The sequence below is a fragment of the Symphalangus syndactylus genome, chromosome 8 (assembly GCF_028878055.3).
Source record: "Symphalangus syndactylus isolate Jambi chromosome 8, NHGRI_mSymSyn1-v2.1_pri, whole genome shotgun sequence".
NCBI classification, from domain to species: Eukaryota; Metazoa; Chordata; class Mammalia; order Primates; family Hylobatidae; genus Symphalangus; species Symphalangus syndactylus.
This window is the reverse complement of record NC_072430.2, coordinates 44304758-44325627: the sequence shown is the minus strand read 5'-3', so window position 1 is coordinate 44325627 and position 20870 is coordinate 44304758. Positions and strand designations below refer to the sequence as shown.

The following is a 20870-nucleotide window of genomic DNA, read 5'->3' as shown; positions in this document are numbered from 1 at the left end:
AGACAAAGCATTTAGATTATTTCCTTTGTAGGGTTAAAAACAAACACAAATGCCCATTCCAGTATTTGTAGGACTGATTCAACTGGAGTAGTAGGAAAGATTTAGGATAGATTTAAGACACGGTTTCCATTGTTTCACTATGAAGCTTTGAGTATCTTTGCAACCTAATTAGATTGCACCTATTAAATGATGAATGGATTCAACAGCACTAGAACAAGCATTACTTTTGGCCATTTTCTATTTTAGTGTCTATTCAACTATTTTAAGAGGAATATACCTGAGCCAAAAATCACGAGGAGATGGCTAGCAGTAGCAAGATTGGTCCTAACTTATTGAGGGCAGTGAGGCAGACACCATCAATTCTTTAATCTCACCAGGAGCTCCAGTCCATGGACAGTGCCACTTCTCACCATATCTCCTCTCGCATCGTCACTGCTCATGCACCCATCTTAGATTCCACATCCAGCCTTGCATGTGTCTGCTTACCCCTCTACCCCTTTTTCCTACTTACTCAACTTCCGGTTAAGACCAACTCTTCACCTCCTCTTGGGCTATACCAAGCACAGAAAAATACACCACTGTGCTGAGCAGTCATGGTTTCAATGGTGACCACAGATCTTGGCATTGTCCCCATATTTCCCTAGTCAAATTATTCTCCCATCTCTCTCTATCTTTTCAAATCTCCCATATCTTATACCCCATCCTCACACTCTCCTTATTTAGTTGAAAAATACATAAGCAATCGGAATAAAACTATCGTGCCAGGCGTGGAGGCTCATGCCTCTAATCCCAGCATTTTGAGAGGTCGAGGCCGGTGGATCACTTGAGGTCAGGAGTTCGAGACCAGCTTGGCCAACATGGTGAAACCCCATCTCCACTAAAAATACAAAATTAGCCAGGTGTGGTTGTGCATGCCTGTAATCCCAGCTACTCGGGAGGCTGAGGTGGGAGGATTGCTTGAACCCGGGAGGCAGAGGTTGCAGTGAGCTGAGATCACTCCACTGCACACTCCAGCCTGGGTGACAGAGTGAGACTCTGTCTCAAAAAAGAAAAAAAAAAAAGAATAAAACTATCGCGTCTTCTCCATGCCACACCCACCCAGCTCCCTACCTCTGTATCCCTACACTTGTCTCCCTCCTATTACCGGGAACGAACGGTCTCAGCTCCTAACCCAAAGCCGACTGGCACCAGGATCCCTACCGCTCACCCTGAGAATTTTGCTCCTGCTGTTATTCCCTCTTGCATCATCAATGTCTCTCTCTCTCTCTAGCAGACCATTCAGCCAGCATACAAACAAGCCATAAAAGCCCCCATCTTCCAAAGAGATCCTTCCTGACCAAGCATCCCCCTCTGTTGAGTGTCCAATTTCTCTGCTTCTTCTTCTTTTAGCACAACTGGAAAGGGCCAGTTCTCTCCATGCCCCTCCTTTCCACACTCTCACCTCTCCACACACTCGCCTGGCTCTCCTCCCACCTCGCTGGCTGCCCCTTCTTGGTCTTCTTTGCTGAATCCTCCTCTTCTCCCTTTCTCCCAGTTCTTCCTTTTATGTGGACTCACTTCCCCTTGATGTCTTCTATACACTTGTTATTCCCAATTTATATCTCCAGCATGAACCTCTTTCTGAATTCCAGACTTGGGAACCCAAAGAATAGAAAGTTAAAATGACCTAAGTTGGGAAAGGATTTTGTGGGAAAATCCTCATCCCAAGGGATGATGAGTACCCTGCCAGCCAGGAGGGGAGCCTTCAGCTGGGGGGCTGTGGAGTCTTTATGGAGGCAGGAGGTAGAACTCACAGCAAGCAGAAAATTAGTTGAATGGCACCAGCTTTAGGAACTGCCCGGATGCACTTTGGATCATGAATAAGTAAAGAAAAGAGGTCATCACAGGTTCCAGAAGAGTGAAGACAGAGACAAGCAACAAAGTGAGAAGAGGGAGGAAGGAGACAAAGAAGACAGAAGACAAAGAAAAAGGGAGCTGGAAGGAATGGATGAAAGAATAAGAACTCAGAAAAGAGATTTTGGTTCTTGCTTATCCAGGAGCTTGACCAGAATTCTGGCCAAATTCTTTAAAAGACGCAGAAACTCAATTGTCTGACTTATCCCTGGGGGGGGTATTAATTTATTAGTACTATTGCTACAACTTTATGAGGCGCTTCCTATGTGCTAGGCACTTTGAACACACTTCCTTGTTTACCTCTTAAAACAATCTGTGACTCAGGTATTATTGTCTCCATTTTATAGACAAAGAAGCTGAAGCTCAGAACAGCTAAGTAATTTACTCAAGACAACCCAGCCAACTGCTGGCAGAGACAGGATGAAAACCCGTATCTTATTCCAACCAACATCCATGTAAGTAACCACTACACCGCTCGGCCACAGGAAGCCAGCACTGGGAGAAACCCTTCCCCTGACACAGGAGGCTGAGGGGCTGATGAGCAGACTCCAGAGAGCACTGGGCTCTGACCATCCGGTGGCCTCCCCTGCCAGAGGGCTGGGGCAGTAGACACATGCCCACCTGTGCTAAAGTCCTGCTTTCCTCTCCACAACCCTCCCGCCCCATCCACACCCCACGCTGCCCTTGAGGGAAACATGAGGACCCAGAGGGTGGCCTGGGGATGAGGGGGGACTGCTCATCCCAGCCTTGGTAGCTAATCTAAGATCCAGGATTAAAGGCACTCCCTGAATGACCCCAGGGCAAAACCAGGTCAAGGCCACTTCCAAACCCCGCCCCGACAGAGTTAAAGGCGAGGATCTAGAAAGGCTGAAAACACAAAGAAGTTAATCAGCTCCCTGAAATAAAAGGGGAGAAAAGAGACTGGATAAAGGGATCAGCTGAAGGAAGCAGCCTGGCTTGGTAGAGAGCACTCTACTCAGCCACGAGTCCAGAGACTCAGGCCAGCACTGCCCCGGGGGCCAGGAGATCTTGGCGATGGCTCTCTGCTGTCTGTTTCCTTCTCTGTCAGACAGGCTCTAGGGTTTTTGCACCTGACAGCTGAGGATAGGGCAGCACCTGTGGCCAACACAGCCTCATCTGGAGTGGGTCCAGCCAATGCTATGACCAGTGGCTCTCTGTAGGTGCACACCCCATAGGTACCCTGGATCCACACAGATACCCCCTCTAATTCTAACCATGCTGCCTCTCCATCTGCCTCTTCAAGGTAAAAGGTGGATGGAGCTAGGGGGTCAGAAGGAGTCACAGGTATGGGTGAGCTAAGAGGACAAAGGAGGCTTCTCCCTCCAAGACAGGATCAGCATGTGTGGGTGGGAGGTATACAAAATGCCATCTCTCCTCCACAGACACCCGGGAACAGTGCCTGAAACTTCCACCACTGATGATGCTCCAGTGGCTTAAAAACCACCCTTCCAAAAATCCCCAGTTAAAATGCAAACAACTTTCTTAAAGAGGATAGCACTATCATGGGTTCCTCACTTGATCAACTCAGACACTGTCAGAACCAGAGTGAATCTTGGAGACCACCAAGTCCAACCCCTTCTTTAGACTCAGAAGGAAACCAAGCCTCTAAGAGTCAAGTGACTTGCTCAGGGTACAGGAAGAGGTGGTGCAGAGCTGGAACTGTAACCAGGTCTCCTAAGTCTTTCTGCAGCATGGCCCTGGCCCCTGAGGGAGGTGGCCCACGATGGGGGCGGGCAGGGGGTCTGGAATCTTGGCATCATGCTCCGGGGCTGCTCCTTCTTCCTGTTCAGCCACCACAGCAAATAAGAGCCCCTGGGGCCTCAGCCAGCGACTGACCCCTCCCTGACCCTGCCTTCCGGAAGGATGAATGCACATCAGAAGCCAGGGCCAAAATATTCCTGGACACTGTCTGCTCTGCACCCAGCTCTCTTTTTCCCAGCCTCTTAGGAGGGAGAAGTTTCCAAAACGGACAGCTCCAAAGGCTTTCACAGAAAGGGAGCCTCTCTAGGAAGCGCTCCTGCGTTTGGGCAATGGAGGTAAGGCAGAATGACAGGGGGATGGAAGAAGAAAGTAATTTTTTAAATGTCACATTCTCACCAAAATGGCATCTGGGAACTTTCAAGATCATCTGACTAATACCAGGTTGTATTCGTTATTTACAAAGATGGAGACGGAATCTCCTTTGAAGTAGTACAACCAAATGATGTCTGTGTCCTTAAAATGGGGTAACAAGAGGCAAAGAAATCTGGGGAGAGGAAAAGTGTCCTGCCAGCGGCTGAGGGTTTTTTTGCTCCCCTCCTGACATTCTCACAGCCAGCCACGTGGTAGGGTCCCACAGAGCTACCCAGCATGGGGCAGGCTGGCCAGAGCAGCTGGCTCTTTGCAACCACCCAGCTTGCCTTTGCTGGGAAGCTCAGGCTCGTTTGCACACTGGCATAACTCCATGTCACTGAGCAGCCAATGGGCAACAGGACTCACAGCCAGGATGGGTTCTCCCTGGGGCTGGCACGACTCTGTTACTACACATGTGCATTTTCCTGATCCTGGGCAAGTTACTTAAACTTTCTCAACACCAGTTTTCCAGCTATAAAATAGGAACACCCCCTACGTCACAGGATTGTCACATAAGGGACAATGAGGCTAGAGAACCTGGGGTAACGTGGAATTGACTCTCAGTGAGCCTGGTTCCCTTTCTCTTGGAATAAAAGCCGGCACCACCTGCTCCAAAGGTAAAGCCCATGGGGAAAGTCTTTCCCAGTGAGCCCTGAACAAGACAGAGGGCCCTTCCCCACAAAGCTTCCCAGGCTTGGAGAGGGGGGTGGTCCCCATGACTTATTGGTGGTGGTGGGCTGACTCATTTGGCCAACTGTCCTTAATTTCCCTCCTCACATTTTGGGAGTCCTAGAGCACTCGTTCCCCAAATGAGGCCTGCAGCCAGAATGAGCTGTGATTAGCACAGCAGAGACCAGAAGGATGGTGCTGGGGGGAGGCGGGGGAAGCTGCAGAGAGTTTCCTGAAATTAAGGCAGGAGAAGCAGGAAGGCAAGGTCTCTCTCCCTGGGCCATTTAGCAGACAGACACTTCCTTTAGAGCCAACCTTCTCAACCTCTGCTGGGCAAAATCAACTCAGAGGACTGGCTGCAATAGCCCTAATATGGCCCTCCGAGGCAGACCTGGGGTGCTTATCGCAGAGCACACCATGAAATTTCAAACCAGTATGTAGGTAACATAGGTGGGTGCATAAAACAGAACATTGCCCCATTGTACTGAATGCACAATTAACAGTGGGCCCCAGAATGCAGGCTGTACCAGATCTACACAAACATTACAATCTGAAGGCAGATGAACAAGAGGGAGTTTGCAAGGGTTGGGTGAGACCACGCTGTACAAGGCCCAGGTGCTGCACACATGATGCAGGGGTGGGTAGGGTGGGAAGAGAGGTCAGTGTGGAGACTCACATCCAATTGTTTTTCCTTTCCTCAGGAGGAGGATGGATATTCTTCTGTTGTGGGTTTCAATTCCATGCTGTCAAATAACCTCTTTAGTCCAATGCTCTGCCACTTTCAGCCAGGCGTAAGCAAGACAATTGTCACTGAACATTATTGGGAGAAACATGCAATGGCACATGCACTAATGCAAACATCAGAAGGAAGACCCAGAGTCTAGTCTGGCCCTATCGCTTCTGCATAGCTTTGGCCTGAGTCACTTAACCCTTCCGAGTGTTGGTCTACTCATCTGCTAAGTGGGACAATAACTTCTGACAAGGCTGCTAGGAAGATTACATTGAGAGTGCACTGGTGATTATTCAGCATGTGAGGGAGGGCCTCCGTGGAGTAGATGGCTCAGATCCCCTGACTCCCAGTGCACACTCCTCACACATGGCTGCACCTCTTTTGGCCTCAGGGGCCAGCGAGGAGCCTACCAACAAGGTGAGGTGAAGAGCAAAGAGAATCGGTGATGGAAATGGAAGCCAGAAGTCAGGGCTTGCAAGCTCAGCCCTTTTCAAGTCCTCTGAGAAGTAAATCAGCTGAGGGTCAGACCCCAAGGAGCTTCACGGCCAGCATCTCAGCCTGGTTTCCTCTCTTTTCCTCGCATCACATTCAGTGACCTATCAGTCTAGATAGAGGGTGCTTTTTCAAATACACCCTTTTCCAACTTGTCTAGGAGAACAATCATAGATTTTGATCCCAAAGTTAAATTGGCCTGTCAGATACAAAGCTTTCTGGAGCCAGCCAGCGTCTCAGGATATCCCACACTCCTCCCAAATGCATTACCACCCAGCAGGTAGTGTCATCGCAGTTTCTCTAGTTTCAGAATAATAACTAGTGGGAAATGCCCATGGAATTGACACTCAGCACTTTGAAGATTTTATCAATTGGGTAAGTATCACCCAGAAGACGGGAGAAACTGGGGTTCTGTTATGACATCTACATCTAGAAGGAGTGCTGATCACTTCTTTTCCCCACGAGGTCTAGGATCCTACAACCACGACAGGATCAGAGGCAACCTGGTGGGGAAAGGTAGACAAACCCAAACTCCTTAACATGCCCAGTTCAGCTGTCCTCACACAGTCATCCTACACATCACATGCATCCTGCTCAAGAGCTCGTGGCCAGCCTCCTCCTTCCTACAGTGCCCTAATGCCCTAGTGAATCAAGCCCCACCACAGTGTGGACACTCGTAACATACCTGTGACTCCCCCCAGCAGCCCGGGATCTTCCTTCCACTCCATTCACGCTCATCTCTGCTCGGGCTCCAAGCCTCCTGGGCCCATTCACACCTCTGAGCTTTTGCTCAGGTATTTCCCACTCTTGCTCTCAGTGGTCTGCCTTCTCTTTGTCTACCCCAACTCTATGCCTCTTTCTATACTTCCCCCGCTACTCCAACCTGCACTGGTCCCTTTCCTGAGCCTACCTGGCACTCACATTTTGCACCAAGTTGGCACTTAATTTTAAATGGTCTTGTCTTGAATAATATGCTAACCACCTCTTTCACCTCCTCCAGAACAGAAAAGGTATCTTACACAGTGAAGGCTTTAGAGCCAGAAAAATCCTTGGTTGGAAAAATCAGACTTTACCAGGGATCACTACTGCCTTTGTCAACTCAAACTCTCTGAGCCTCAGTTTCCATCTCTGTAAAATACGAATTGTAATCTTAATCTCAAAGGGCTGTTATATGGCTTTAACAAGTTAATATCTATAAAAAGCCTAGACTCAGTAACTAATGCATAGAAAGTATCCCCCAAAAGGTTATTCCAGTTCCCCTTTGCTTCTTTTATGTCTTGCAGAACCTAGCACATTATGGCAACACAAGACATTTGGTAAATGTTTGATTCATTTATAAGTAGTATAAAGAAAACCAGTAACTAGAGGGTCATTATACAAAGTAGCAGCATGCGGTCAAAACACATTGATCTGTTTTTTCAATTATGGACAAAAAGTTGAGATCTATGGAGGGTAAAACAATCTATTTTAACTAAAGAAGTTTTCAGGATTACAAACTGCCAGTCTCTCTGTACCCATCACTCAGCCAAGCAGAAGTTTCAGCACAAATGTTCATGCTGGCAATTCATACTACATTCTTTCTTACATAAGTTATCTCCATCCCCAAACTCCATAATATGTATGGTCCACAGAAAGTTCACTTCACGTGCTAAATGTGGTACGATCCTTGCTACTTCTTTAAATCAAACACTGAGCAAAATTTTTCTGAAGGAGTTCTTTTTAAAATTATTTAGAAAGAATGCCGATCACTTCTTTTCTGAAGCAGAATTTTTGTCATTTATCTATATATGTAACATATATATATATATATAATTGTATATATAATTAAATTCGTCTTCTAATAAGACCTTTCCTCCCCAGATTGGAGACAACATAGTAGACAACCATGAATATTAGTGAGGTCATTCAACCAAAATCATGCTGAGAATAATATCCAAGTCCTGTGAGCAATTATGAAATCCATGCACCAAGGAGGATGTTGGATGTGGTGGTGTCCAATGAGATGAAAACTGGAGTGGAATTCAGATGGAGTTTCAGCAGAACTATTTTCACCTGGTGGCCTTTTGGCCTTACTGTCCTTATAGTTTCTTCTCACTGTCTCTTTTTCACATACTTGGCATTTCTCTGGAGGAAAATGTGTCTTGCCACTGCATTCACTTTTCAGCTGGTGGCTCATGCTACCAAAACAATGGAAGTCAACAAAAGACTTGAGACATTGCTTCAGTGTGAATAGAAACAAGCCTAGAAATGTAATTTTAGTTAGTGATCATAATACATATCCGTGAAACTAACCTTCTCTACGTCTCCCCACTTCCTGGTTGTGAGTTAGGCACCAACTCTTCCAGGTCATCTAGCTATAATGCAAAACATTACAGAACTAAATGGGGACCCCAAGAGGTCATCTAACCCATGCCCCGAACTCTATGCAAGAGAAATGCTTGGCTATCAGTGAGTTCCCCATCAGCCTCGACAGTCTAAAATGCTTGGTGTCCAAAGAACTGCTTGTCTATTTGTTTTAGGCACCAAGGTGTTTCTCCTGTGCTCCCTGGAGACCAAATGTAACTGGTCAGTGCCTTTATCTCAGTGATACACATAATAACAGCTATTAAGTGACCCCTAATTCTTTTCCCCAAGTTAAACAACCCCAAATCCACAAACCTTTCCTTAAAGGGCTTATTGCTCATCCTGTTAAACATATTGTTAATAAGCGTTTCTGCACTTTTTGGATTTTCCACAGTCTTTTTCAGCTAATTCAAACACAGTGGTGTCAAATATTAAATAGAGCTGAAGCATTGCTTCCCAGACCTTCCACATCATTCCCAGTTTAACACAGCTTGGTTATCATGCTTTCTTAAAAATAAACAACACAATACTCCTCCAGCTTGTGTTCCACTATGACTTCCAGATCTATCTCAGCTATAATTGTGCCTTGCCAGGTAATGGCCAATAATACAATCAACATAATCCAGTCAAGCAGATTGACGCTAAACCATTGATGACCACTGTCATCACCTCTCAAAAAAGTATTTCCTAGTCTGATGTAAAGAAATATCAGGTAACCAAACGGTGTGTGTTGTTCACATCATGTTTAATAAAATACAAAGCATAGCACTTTCTTTTAGTCTGAAGACTCTTTCTCCTCCTGGTCTATGCCTGAAAACTAACTTCTGGGTGACTTCATATGTGATCACAGGGTAGAGCTTGGAAAAAATGAAGCAGATATTTAACATGCTTATCCCAAACACTGCCCCTTTTCAGGAAACTTGGAGGTAACTGGGGCAACTTAGCAATAAACCCCACTGAAAGTTATCCTGAGGTCTGAAAGTCACTGATCCTCTCAGCACAATGGAGTGTCCACTAACAATGGCTAAAGAGCGTCTCTTCGATAAACTTAGCTTGACTACTACCACCTATCATGACTAGCTCATCGACCACCCTTCCGGATCATTCCATGTGCAACTAGTAAGAAGGTTTCAATTCAGTAGTAGGTCTGGTATCATTAATCTTCTCCACCATCCAAGGAAGAACATGTTATCTTATTGGTTGTTTTGGGAGGTGAAGTAAGAATTTGGGAAAGTGTGATTCTGAATATGAAGAATCTGAGTACTTAGGAAGAAATATATCTCAGCAACATCCTCAACATTCCATAGTTAACCACTTTAAGGAGCCACAGCCATTAAAGAATCTGTGCTCACCACAAAGAGACCATTTCTCTAACGGCAACAACTCCACATCTCCCAAGTTGGGCCCCACTCAGTGTTCCCTATCATTTGTCTCATACAGATGAAACTCTAACATCTATGTTCACTTAACTCATAAGACCCAAGTTACTAGAGATGAATAATATTAGTCGTGATGTCCATAACAGAGAGTCACTGTTACGCATGGCTGGATTATTCATAGACACTTCTAGTAAACATGGCACTACTGCAGTTTGGACTCTGTACCAAAACTAGAAAAACTAGTAAACAGCTTTCCAAAATCTTGTGGTGAGATTTTTCTGGCTGTGAAACATTTTTTGCATTTGGCCATGAAACAGTTTACAGTACCGATCATGAAATGCATCAGTAGCCTTTCACCTGGTCATGTGAAATTCTCTTTCCTTAGTCCTGAAGCTTAGAAAATGTCCTATTACCACCACCACCACCACCCCCAACTAAGCAGTGCAATACTCTCATTTCTAAATTAGGGATCAACAAACTATGTCTTGTGGGCCAAATCTGGCCAACTGCTTATTTTTGTAAATAAAGTTTTATTGGAACACAGCCACGCCCATTCCTGTACATATCCTCTACAGCTGTTTTCATGCTTCACCCAGAGCTGAGTAGTTATGACAGATGTTTGCCTTACAAAGCCTTAAATATTTACTATCTGGTGTGTTACAGGAGAAATTTGCTGATCCCCATTATAAATGATAAGGCAAAAAAATCGCTTATTCAGAATAACCTCCTCTCCAACCCAACAAAAGTAAACAAAACCAGAAAACAACCATGACCCCAGCGAGTAGTGTTTGCATACTTAAAAGCCAGCCTAACTCTCTTACAAAGTATACTCTGAAGTAAGATGCATATAAAACATAAAATACTATTTGATGGCACAGTAGGGTGACTGTAGTCAGTGGTAGCTTAATTGCATATTTTAAAATAATGTAAAGAGTGTAATCAGATTGTTCATAACTCAAGGGATAAATGCTTAAGGGGCTGGATACCCCATTCTCTGTGAGTGCTTATGTTCACATTGCATGCCTGTATTGAAACATCTCATGTACCCCATAAATGTCTACATCTACAATGTATCCACAAAAAATCTTAATTTAAAAAATTTGTAAAAATCTGTATATAAAATACTTAAAAGGTTAATTTAAATTCGAATTCTGGAAGGATTTTTTTAATGAAAGGAAGTTCTGAAACTGCTGATTTAGGGATATAATAAAACTTAAATATGGTTCTAGTTACATGGAGTGATTTGGGTTTCTTAGAAAAGAAGGGTAAAAGGAATGTGATGTAATAGACAACTGGTCATCAATAAGAATAAACTGAATTTTTTTAAAAATCTCTAAACTGTACAACTCTACCCAGAGTTCTAAAGAGAAGGTCTTCCAGGTACATGCAGACGAAAAGGAAATGGATAGGGGAATGTTTTCTGGTGGAGCCATATCGTGAATCACCCCTAACATGTGCTGAATAATGACCTAGCTCCATCCAGAGACCAACCCAGGGACCCATTCCCACCACATAACAATCCTAAATCAAGATACTGCTAGAGGCATCCATAGATTAAGGCAAAGATCCACTGTTATGAGAATCTGGACAAGGCATTCCAACCTCAACTTCCACCTTACCCAGACTGGCAGCCCTTGGGAAAAGCTGCCCCGAAGCCATCTAAGTGTGCCCAGTAGGCACATGGTCATGTTCAGTTACGGCACTCAAAGCTGATCTTCAGTTTTCATTTTTCATTTATCACCAACACTGAAAAATGGGGAGATCTCATCAAAATGTTTGAATTGTGACCTCCCTTGAAAAACCTGAAGATCTGGGAACCCTGGGCCCACTTTCTGCAGGCTGCATCCCCTGAGCTGAGCCACAGTGCTTCCTGGTTTGAGACACTCCCTACCACTCCTGTTGTCTCCTTGTGACCTGAGACTGAGCCTCAAGGGCTGTTCCACATCTCTCTGGCATTGTCATTTATGTCACACCTGCCCTGCTTCATTCACCAAAGATACCTGCTCTGTCGGCATCAGATTTTCAACCCCAGAGCTAACCATCTATGGTAACTACATGTTTCCAAGTGGATGAGAAACATGATTTCTTTCTCTCTTTTTCATTTTCTGGCCGCTGTGTGTACTTTTGCCCTCCCTCTTGGTCAGTGACCATCTATAGACAGAAAGCACATCCTTCTTGGTCTACAACCCATTATCAGACACGTGAGAAAGTCAGTCCCTGTCCTCATGGCCCACTATTACGGACATTGGATCATCCTGGACCTCCTCTATCCTTAGTTATTTACATTGATAGTACACCTTCATGCCAGACCTCTCATCCCTGTGAGCAGCCCAAAGATAGTATCTGCAAAGAAAGCCCAAGTCATGAGGAAAGACACACTCTAGGTAGAAAGCACTGGCCCATCAGAATCAAGGTCCTCTTTTCTAGGGAGTAAATTAGAGGGTGCAATCGCTTCCCATGGAAGAAGATATTTTATTCCTTAGGTGACTTCTGAATTGAACCTAATGTCTCAAATTTTGAGTCACTATAGGAAGTGGGTGATGTGTAATAAATATGTGAAACTTCATTTTACTGTGTTCATCAAAAGATACACGGATAAGCTAAATGTGGTTTACACATGCAATGAAATACTATTTAGCCTTCAAAAGTAAGGAAGTTTGACACATCTACGTAAATCATCCTTGAAGATATTACACTAAATGAAATAAGTCCGTGACAAAAGGACAAATGCTGTATGATTCCATTGACACAAGGTACTTAGAGGAGTCAAATTCAGAGGGACAGAAAGCAGAATGGTGGTTGCCAGGAGCTGGGGAGGGAATGGGGAGAACGTGTTTAAATGGTACGGAGTTTCAGTTGGAGCAGATGAAAAAATCCTAGAGATGGATGGTGATGATGGTTGCACAACAATGTAAATGTACTTAATGACACAGAACTGCATCTTAAAAGTGGTTAGAAAGGCAAATTTTATGTAATGCATATTTCATCACAATAGAAAGGAAAAAAAAAACCCTAAGGAGGGCACTATACTGGTGTGGGGCTTTCTTTTTACTGCTAGGAAAACTTACAAAGTCCATAATGCAAGGCATAACGTGATATTCAGTCTAAAGAAAGATGGAGTACACTAGCAGCAGCATTACAGTGTCATGTTCATCTCCACTTGGCCCCACTGGGGGCCAGCAATGCTCAAAGGTCAAGACCTGGCCTGACATGCTCACCTGGTTCTGTCTGACCTAGAGGACCCATCAGATAAGAGGGCCCATCTTCACACACAAGGAAAGCCTACCCCGGGGGTTCCAGCTGACAGCTGCACCAACCGGCAGCTTGGGAGGCTACACCAACGGCACCTTTCAGGCAATGAACATCTTAACCTCCCACCTATTCTAAGCACACACTAAATCTTGCACTTTTGTGCAAAACTTCTATTCTTGGCACAGATGTGACAGCAACCTTGGACAGGTGTACTAAGTCGGTTCACATAATCAGGCTTTCAATCCATCAATTTTGGCCATGGAGAGGGTGATGATGGTGATGGTGATGGGGGAGTGGGTGACAGCAACCCTGGGCTCAGAGAACGAACGCTGGCACCAACCCTGGGCATTGTTCACTTTCCAGGCCACCATCTGTCAGCCAAGCCAGTGGCAACTGCTGTTCTAGACCGTGCTTGTAAATAAAACAACAAGGTTCAACAAATCTTGGCATGCAAGTGGGAAGAATCATCTCAGGAGTCCCTGCCGCATGACGGTGTGAAAGTGAACTCACACAGGATGAGCTTGGTTGGTCAAGCAAATTTTACAGAGATGCTATAGGAGCATTGGAAACAGACTTTTATTTAACAGAAACTTACACACACTTGGTACAAACCCTACATTATGCAAACCTTTTATCACAGTTCTACACAGGTTGTCACTGTGGGAGTTGATTGGAAAGCAGATTATTATGATAATTATTAGCATTTTGACAAGGGACATTTTCTACCAGAAAACGTCAGAGAAAAGAGCTACAAAATGATACAGACACTCTCGGTGATCCCCTCCACCAACAGGACTGGCTTTGAACGAGAAACCTGAAAGGACTGGCAGGAAGTCGGTGCCCACCTGCCCTGCCCTTTCAGAGGCCAAAGAGATTCTCAGGCTCAGAACCATTTGAGTAACACTGTGACTCAAGGACCTCTGCTGACCAGAATACCCAGCCTTAGACTGTTCGTGTGTTATTATGACTCTGCTTACAAGGGAGGGAAACCCAAGAGCATGGCTGTGTGAAAGCCCAGTGCAGTGGGGAGCCTGCGGGTAGAACCCAGTGGCTCAGCCAGTCAGCCCTGCACCTTTGCTGGGCTGCAGACACAGCGCCGAGATACATCCCATCGGCCAAAACGCCCACTTCTGCCAGCTCGGCCAGAAAGGGCCATGTTAGAACACTCGCCTTCTTCCTTGGCTCCCACCAGCAACTGAATTTGAGGTTCTCATCCTTCAGGTCGGCCTTCCTAGCCCTTGGGGACAGCTCTGGAAACTCAGGCCCCAGAAGCCAGCTCAGCAGAAGGTTCCCTTTGCTCATCTCTTCTAGGAGTTGTTAGGTGACTGAACTAATATCATCTTAGCTGATGATTTTATTTTTGCTTTTTTTTTTTGCTGCATTATTTTATACAAAGCTCTCTGTGTTCGAATCTATTGAACTTGGGATATATTCCATCACTAGATGGAATTCCTTTCTGAGCTAGATCTCATCAGACATGATAACTAGGAGGCAGGCTGATTCTGACATTCAGATAAAAGGGGCTTGCCTGGGGTGAGGGGGCAGTGAAGGTGGGGAAACTGCTGATTTGTGGCTAAGTTATTTCAGTCAAGTCTTAACACACAATCATTTAACATCACCAACACTTTCAATAGACTTTTGAAGGAGGAAAAAAAAAACTGATCACTCCTCACTTACCACATCCAACACGCAGAAATAAAAATACCTAAAGCACATACATGAATGGCTTTTGAAAAAGCCTGAGAGAGCAGAGTTGATCTTTATTTTCTTATTTAAAATGGGGGGCATTTTCTTTAGAGTTAATATGCAGTCTTTTATTTTACATTAAGTGCTCTTATGATTTCATGTCTTCACAAAATTGCGCTTAACTTTTGAAGTAGGAGGTACTTTAAACAAAAATACTGTGCAATGTCAGCACTTTTCTCCTTTTAAATATTGAAATAAATAAAATAGTTAACTCTTTTTTTCATCAGTTTGTTTGTGTTCAGTTATTTCTACTGTAGAGCAATTCCAGGCAGACCTGGGTACTTTCTCACAGACAATCAAAGAAAATATAATGAAGATTTAAAAAGAAAAAAAATCTTCTTATTGCACAAACTGAGGCCATTCCCGAGGCTTCTGTGGGCTGAGCTGAGTTGCGCTGCAGGATCTTCCACTCCTGTGCTGGCTCCTGTGTTTTCTGAAACACACGCACAGGACAGGGCTGGGCAAGGGAAGAGGAAGAAGAGGAGGAGGAAGAGGAGGTGCCAATCATCCTGGCTTCTTTTCACCTTCTTCGGAAATGGCTTGCTTGAAGGATGCTGGAGTCCCCAGGTCATAATGTTGACTGCAGAGGGAAAGGCAATGAAAGATAAAACAAAAAACAACAGCATGGAACAACTACTTAAAAAAGAAAGATTAAAATTAAGGGGTGACAGAAATGAAATGAATTTAAAAAAAAAGAAGAAGAAAGAAAGAAAACCACCAACTAATTGCCAAGTTAATGAGGCTAGGCCAGGTGCAGCAAAAATCAAGGTAGTGTGTCCAGAGCCTTGAACTTCAGCAGCACGAGATCAGCCAGGAATAGGGCAGGTCAGTTGCTACTGGGCCAGAGGCAGAGAGAACACAGCTGGATTGTCAATTCCCAGGTGGTGTAGCAGGCAGAACTGGGTGTTAGCAAAAAAAAAAAAAAAAAAAAAAAAAAAAAATTTCCCCTCCACTTGGAAACCGAACAAACTGAATCTTTTCACAGGTAAAACACCCCAGAAAGGACCTTTATGATGTCGTCTCTCTCCCTGTCATCCAAGTAGAAATGAGTAGTTCTATGGTATAGAACCAAATCAGCCACAGAAAACCCCATCAGATGCCCCATTTGGCCTAAGCCCAAAAGGACACTGCTTCCTTCACAAGCACACACACTCAGCCCCAACCCTGCCCCAAGTGATTCAAGTGTGTCAGAATTACTCGGAGAGACACCCCAACCAAGAGACCAGTTCCAGTCCTCCACTAGCACAGTGATCCCTTTGTCAGCCTTAGAACCTGGTGGTGGTTCACACCAGATGGGCCGTTTTGCCTGGATAGCCACTCATAGCTTTTGCTTCTAGCTGAAATGAAATCTGCCATTTTGGTCTTTGGAACGGAGTAGTTGACACAAAGGAGTAAGCAATAAAACCAAGTACTATCACATTTCACCCCGGAAGCGGTTTCTGAAGGCAAAGATGGGTGTCCCAACAGTGCCTAGATCACATTAAGCTGAGCGATGAGGGAGGGAGGAGAGGGAGAATGGGCCTAAATGGAAAATGGCCAAGCCAGCAGGGAAAAAAGCTCAAAAGCAAATAAGCAGCTCAGCCTCTTCCAAGTTGAAAGGCCCCTCCCCAGCCCCGTCTCTCCTGGTACCCAAGGCATCACTCAATGGTCAGGTGCACAGGCCTGGATTAGATGCTCTTCCAAAGCTGAGACTCCATCCATCCAACTTTCCTCCTTGACCAAGTCCTCCCTCCACACCTGCTCCTGTTCCTTGACTCTACCCTATCCCACCCCACTGTCTCCCTTTCTGATCCACTTTGCTGGTGCACCCTACCCCCACTTCCCTCATGCTGTTTGCTGACACCACCTGCCTCTAGCTCCTTCCCTTGAGTGATCAAACCCAGGTGACCTTTCCTGGGACCTCCCACAGAATGCCTGCCGATTGTTCTCTCCGTGGGCATCTGTCATCATTTCACTCCCTGCCAGGAGTCTTTCTGTCCCTCTCCCAGTGCCCCGACCCCTCTGGTCAGATGTTACCTGCCACTCTGTAGTGAGTCTGTCTTATAAGCTTACCCCACACTCTTTCAGTTTCCTCAAATTTCCACCCCTGACCTCCCAACACACACACACATGTATTTTTCCTTTGCCCCACTAAAGCCACCTAGAAAATTGTGGGTGAGTCCCAAGTTGGCACTCCTAACTTCCATTTTCTCTTTTGTTTCCTCTGGTTAGGTCAACTGCAGGCTATAAAAATGAAACAATGTGCAGCTGTGTTCTTAGTCTCCTGCTCTCAATCCCCTGCAAGAAGGCATAGTTTTCTACCCCTCCACACATTGTCAACCCCTCCCCACCCCTGTCCTGACATCCCCCTTTTCTCTCCTTTACCCCTCACCACCACCTCACCACCTCCCACCTGCCCCCTCTGACTTAACCACTGGATGCTGTGTCCAGAGACTTCTCCAATCTTTCTGTCAACAATATTTATTAAGCATCCTCTATGTATAGAGTGAGATTTGGTAAGACTTCCACTAATTAGTTCAGAAACTGCTCAGTTCTCAGTTTATTTCAACAAATAATTATGGCACACTGGTGTCAGGCACTGTCTGGAGGACATGAGTGATACCACCTTTGCCTTCAAGGAACACGCCATCTGTTTGAGGTGGACTACAAGCAAACATGGTGTGTTGTGATAAGCACAGGAGCAGCAGGAACAAAATGCTATGGAATGGTACTTAGGCGGGTTTTCGAATGGTGATTTTTGCCATTTTACATGGGTTAGGTTGTGATTCCCAGCTTTGCTTTTTGCTCGAATATTATCTCCATTGTCTCTGACAATAGACATTCTTGCCTACAGATTCAACAGCAACGGTTCATCTGGAGCTCTTTGTTGATCTAGATGGCTTCCTCCAAGAAAATCTTCTTGTCCACTGAGATCCATGGCAAAAATAATCACATACTACCCCATGATAGCTCTTACATGATTTTAACTATTTATAATGAATTTCTAGTCTGATCCACTAGGTCACAAAATAAATCCAATGGCCAATGAATTCATTGCCCCATGTTTAATTTTATCCTATCCTTCACAGTGCTGAGCAGTCACATGCATACTGTTATTACTCAGTCCCTAGTTGCCAAATGAACTAAGGTATATCTGAATGAAAATGTTATCATCCAAGGTCTGTAAACAGACTAGCCTGAAATCTCAGCTGAAAGGCCAAATGTCTGAGTCCCCAGTAATGGTGTAAATCAATCACATACCTCCTGATGTAATGCACTGAGAAGGATACAACATCATTTCTACGGTATTCTAACCAAAATGCACAACTTCAGTTTAGTCATTAGAAAAACAGCATCCAAGCCTGAACTGAACGGCTTTTGCTATGCAATGACTAACCAGTATCGAGGTTGTGAAAAACAAGATTGTAGTACTAACTATTCCAGATTAAAGGACTTGTAAGAGGACGTGGCAACCTGTGAGCCCAGACTGGATCCTGGACCAGAAAAAGGACACTAGTGAGACAACTGGCAGAAGCTGAATAAGGTCTGTAGGTTATAGCATTGCATCGATGTGAATTTCCTGATTGTGATCATTGTACTGTGGTTATTTGAAGAATCTGGGTGAAGGACATATGGGAATTCTTGGTGTAATCTTTGTAAGTTTTTTGTAAGTATAAATTATTTCAGAAGTAAATTTTTTAAAAAGCCGTAGTTATTGGTTGAGTTCCAGTGGTGAGATACTTTGAAAACCTAATTGCCAATGTTTTTTATCTAATAATTCAGTTCTGACAGGAATCTTCCATCATTCTCATTTATTTTGTAAACCAATCATGCAGAATGGCTTTTCCTATATTACTATTTTGAATAGGTGATCAGAAATCACTTTTATTAAACACCACAATATTATATAATTCAATGTTTTTGTGTTAGAAGCAATTGGGTTTGTGACCAGGGCCCAAAATGTTCACTCCCTGCCACCATTACCCCCGCTACCACTGGCACCACAAAAACAGTAACCATTTAGGAAGCTCAACTTTAGTTCTCCCAGAAAGTTCATGAGGACTTAGACATTGCTACTTCTTAGAAAGATTCTAATGTGTCATAGTTTCATTTGGAGTTTCTGTTGTTTTGGTTTTTTCTTTTACAGAATCAAATACCTCCTTTTCATCCAATAAATTCTTGAATAAAAGACCTACATGCATCTTACTGATTTCACTCAAGAAATCTTCCAAAGATGATCTTTGGGGAAGTCAGTACAGACTGAGGAAAGATTATTAGAAGATCCATACATCATTTACTGAGCCTGGAACTTTAGACAAGTCATCAAACAGGATCAAAACCTAGTTTCCTCATCAGTAAAACGGGAATAAATAACATCTACCCTACCTCATAGAGTTACGCATCATCATGAAATAATATGAGCTACATATTCTAATAGGGAAAGAAATGTCCATTTCCTGTCTCAGAAACTGAGGCAGAGACCCCTGTCAACAAATTCACACAGGGAGCTGAGCCCAGAGCCCAGAACTTGTCATCTCCACTCTAGGCTTCCACACACCAGATCAAAGACAGCTCACTCAGAAAATACACAACACAAGTCACTTCTCCTCCAAAGGCTGAGCAAAATCCCCTGAGGAAAAATTCCTAACGGATGAGTCTGCTCCAATTTTAAGTACATGTTCAAGATCATATTCATCAGATGTAACAGGAGGTATACGGGGATAAAATTAATTAATTTTATTCCACCATGAAGTGAGAACCCCCAAACACCCTTTAGTTCTCTGACTGAGTAATGATCTTGTGTTCCCTCCAGTGCTGCATAAAGCAGTATCAGTCTGTAGCCCATTAGGTGCAGAGAGAGATGCAGAGTAAGCAGGAACCCTTAAAGGGATGCTATTGATGTGAACATCACATTTTTTTTTATTAAATTCTTCTCTCTAAAATACCAGTAGCAAATTGGATTACTGTCTTTATAGTACCTCTAAAAAATTAAATGCATATTTCTAATTCCCAGGGTTATAGTGATTACAGTGTCTGATCTTTACATAGTCTCTCAGTAACAGAAATAAAGGATTTGATTGTTCTAGGTAGGGAAAAAAATCAGCTAGACCATAACAATTGTCACCTTAAGGTCAACGACCCCCCTCCCCAGGGGATTAAAATGTTGTAACAAATTTAGAAAGTTCTATATCTTTGGTTCCCCTCTCTTTGGCCTGGGACTCAGAAAACTCAGGGTGGTACTTTACTGAGCTGAGGGCAAAGGAAGCTGGTCAGATCATTTTCATCTTGATGACTCTAATTTCTTTTGTATTTTAAATTTTGAGTAGTGATACTTATTTAACAAAAGCAACAACAGAAAGGTGTGTTGACTGTTCACACAGCTCCTACAATTCTTAAGGTCACAAAAAAGGTGATCTCTTTGTACATTGTCTAGAAATGATGATTAAGAAGGTAAGTTATCTACAATATTCCGCAGAGAATCTGAATCAGAATTCTCTTTTACAGGATCTAATTGCTTACTCTTCAGTTGTTGAAATTTCTTTTAATGACGTTACCTTTTAAAAGCTATATTCATTACAAAAACTCTTTTCTTCAGTTGGAATTGAGAAACAGCAAAGTATGTATACATGCATGCATGTATATTCCCTAATTATACACTATGCAAGGCGCAATGCAGGCAATGATAGAGTATAGGCTCTACAATCAGGTTGCCAGGGATCAAAACCTGGCTCCTTCCTAGCTGTACATTTCTTAACCTTATTACTAACCTCAGTTTCTGCAAACTGGGGATTAATATAAACACCTATCTCCTGGAAGTAGTAATGAGGATTAAGTGACATATTCCAAGGAAAGCGCCCAGAACAATGCCTCACACAAAAATGTAGATGACTGCTATCTAGAGAAAGGGAGATAAAGATATCACATCCACCACTAAAGTGGTTGGAAACCCAGGACAGCCAGCTTCCTCCTCCGACATCTTCTCTCTTGGAGCTTCCTTCCTTTGCCTTAAAACATTTCCCTCCAAAGCAATGCCCATCCCAGTCCCTCAAACTTAACTCACTTAACCTCTCTGGGTCAACTTTTCTCAACTGAAAAGTGAAAGATTTGAACTTGATCATCTTAAAAGTCCCTTCCAGTTTTTAAGGGTATAAATCTTGAGTCTGTTCAAAGACACTATAAGCAAGGTGAGACCAGATGCTCTGGCAATGCTAAGAAACCTTACTATGCTTCTATTACCCCAAGGGAGAAAAGTG

General features: G+C 44.0%; 1 protein-coding gene and 1 long non-coding RNA gene across 4 annotated transcripts in view; one reads left to right on the top strand and one right to left on the bottom strand.

Annotated features, from left to right (window-relative positions):
* The window catches only part of DPF3 (double PHD fingers 3), a 282519-nt gene that overhangs the window by 32612 nt on the left and 229037 nt on the right, over nucleotides 1-20870 (bottom strand). Inside the window, exon 10 of one of the 3 annotated variants that reach the window (XR_010122063.1) lies at nucleotides 13450-15217. The exons of the other annotated variants lie outside the window; for them this stretch is intronic. The gene's annotated coding sequence lies outside the window, so the exon portion shown is untranslated. Of the gene's footprint in view, nucleotides 1-13449; nucleotides 15218-20870 lie in introns of those variants that run through there. 3 annotated transcript variants of the gene reach the window in all.
* Nucleotides 3570-10962, top strand: LOC134737312 (uncharacterized). The gene is made up of 3 exons (XR_010122078.1): nucleotides 3570-3950; nucleotides 5397-6292; nucleotides 7778-10962. It is a non-coding gene; the product is annotated as an uncharacterized lncRNA (long non-coding RNA).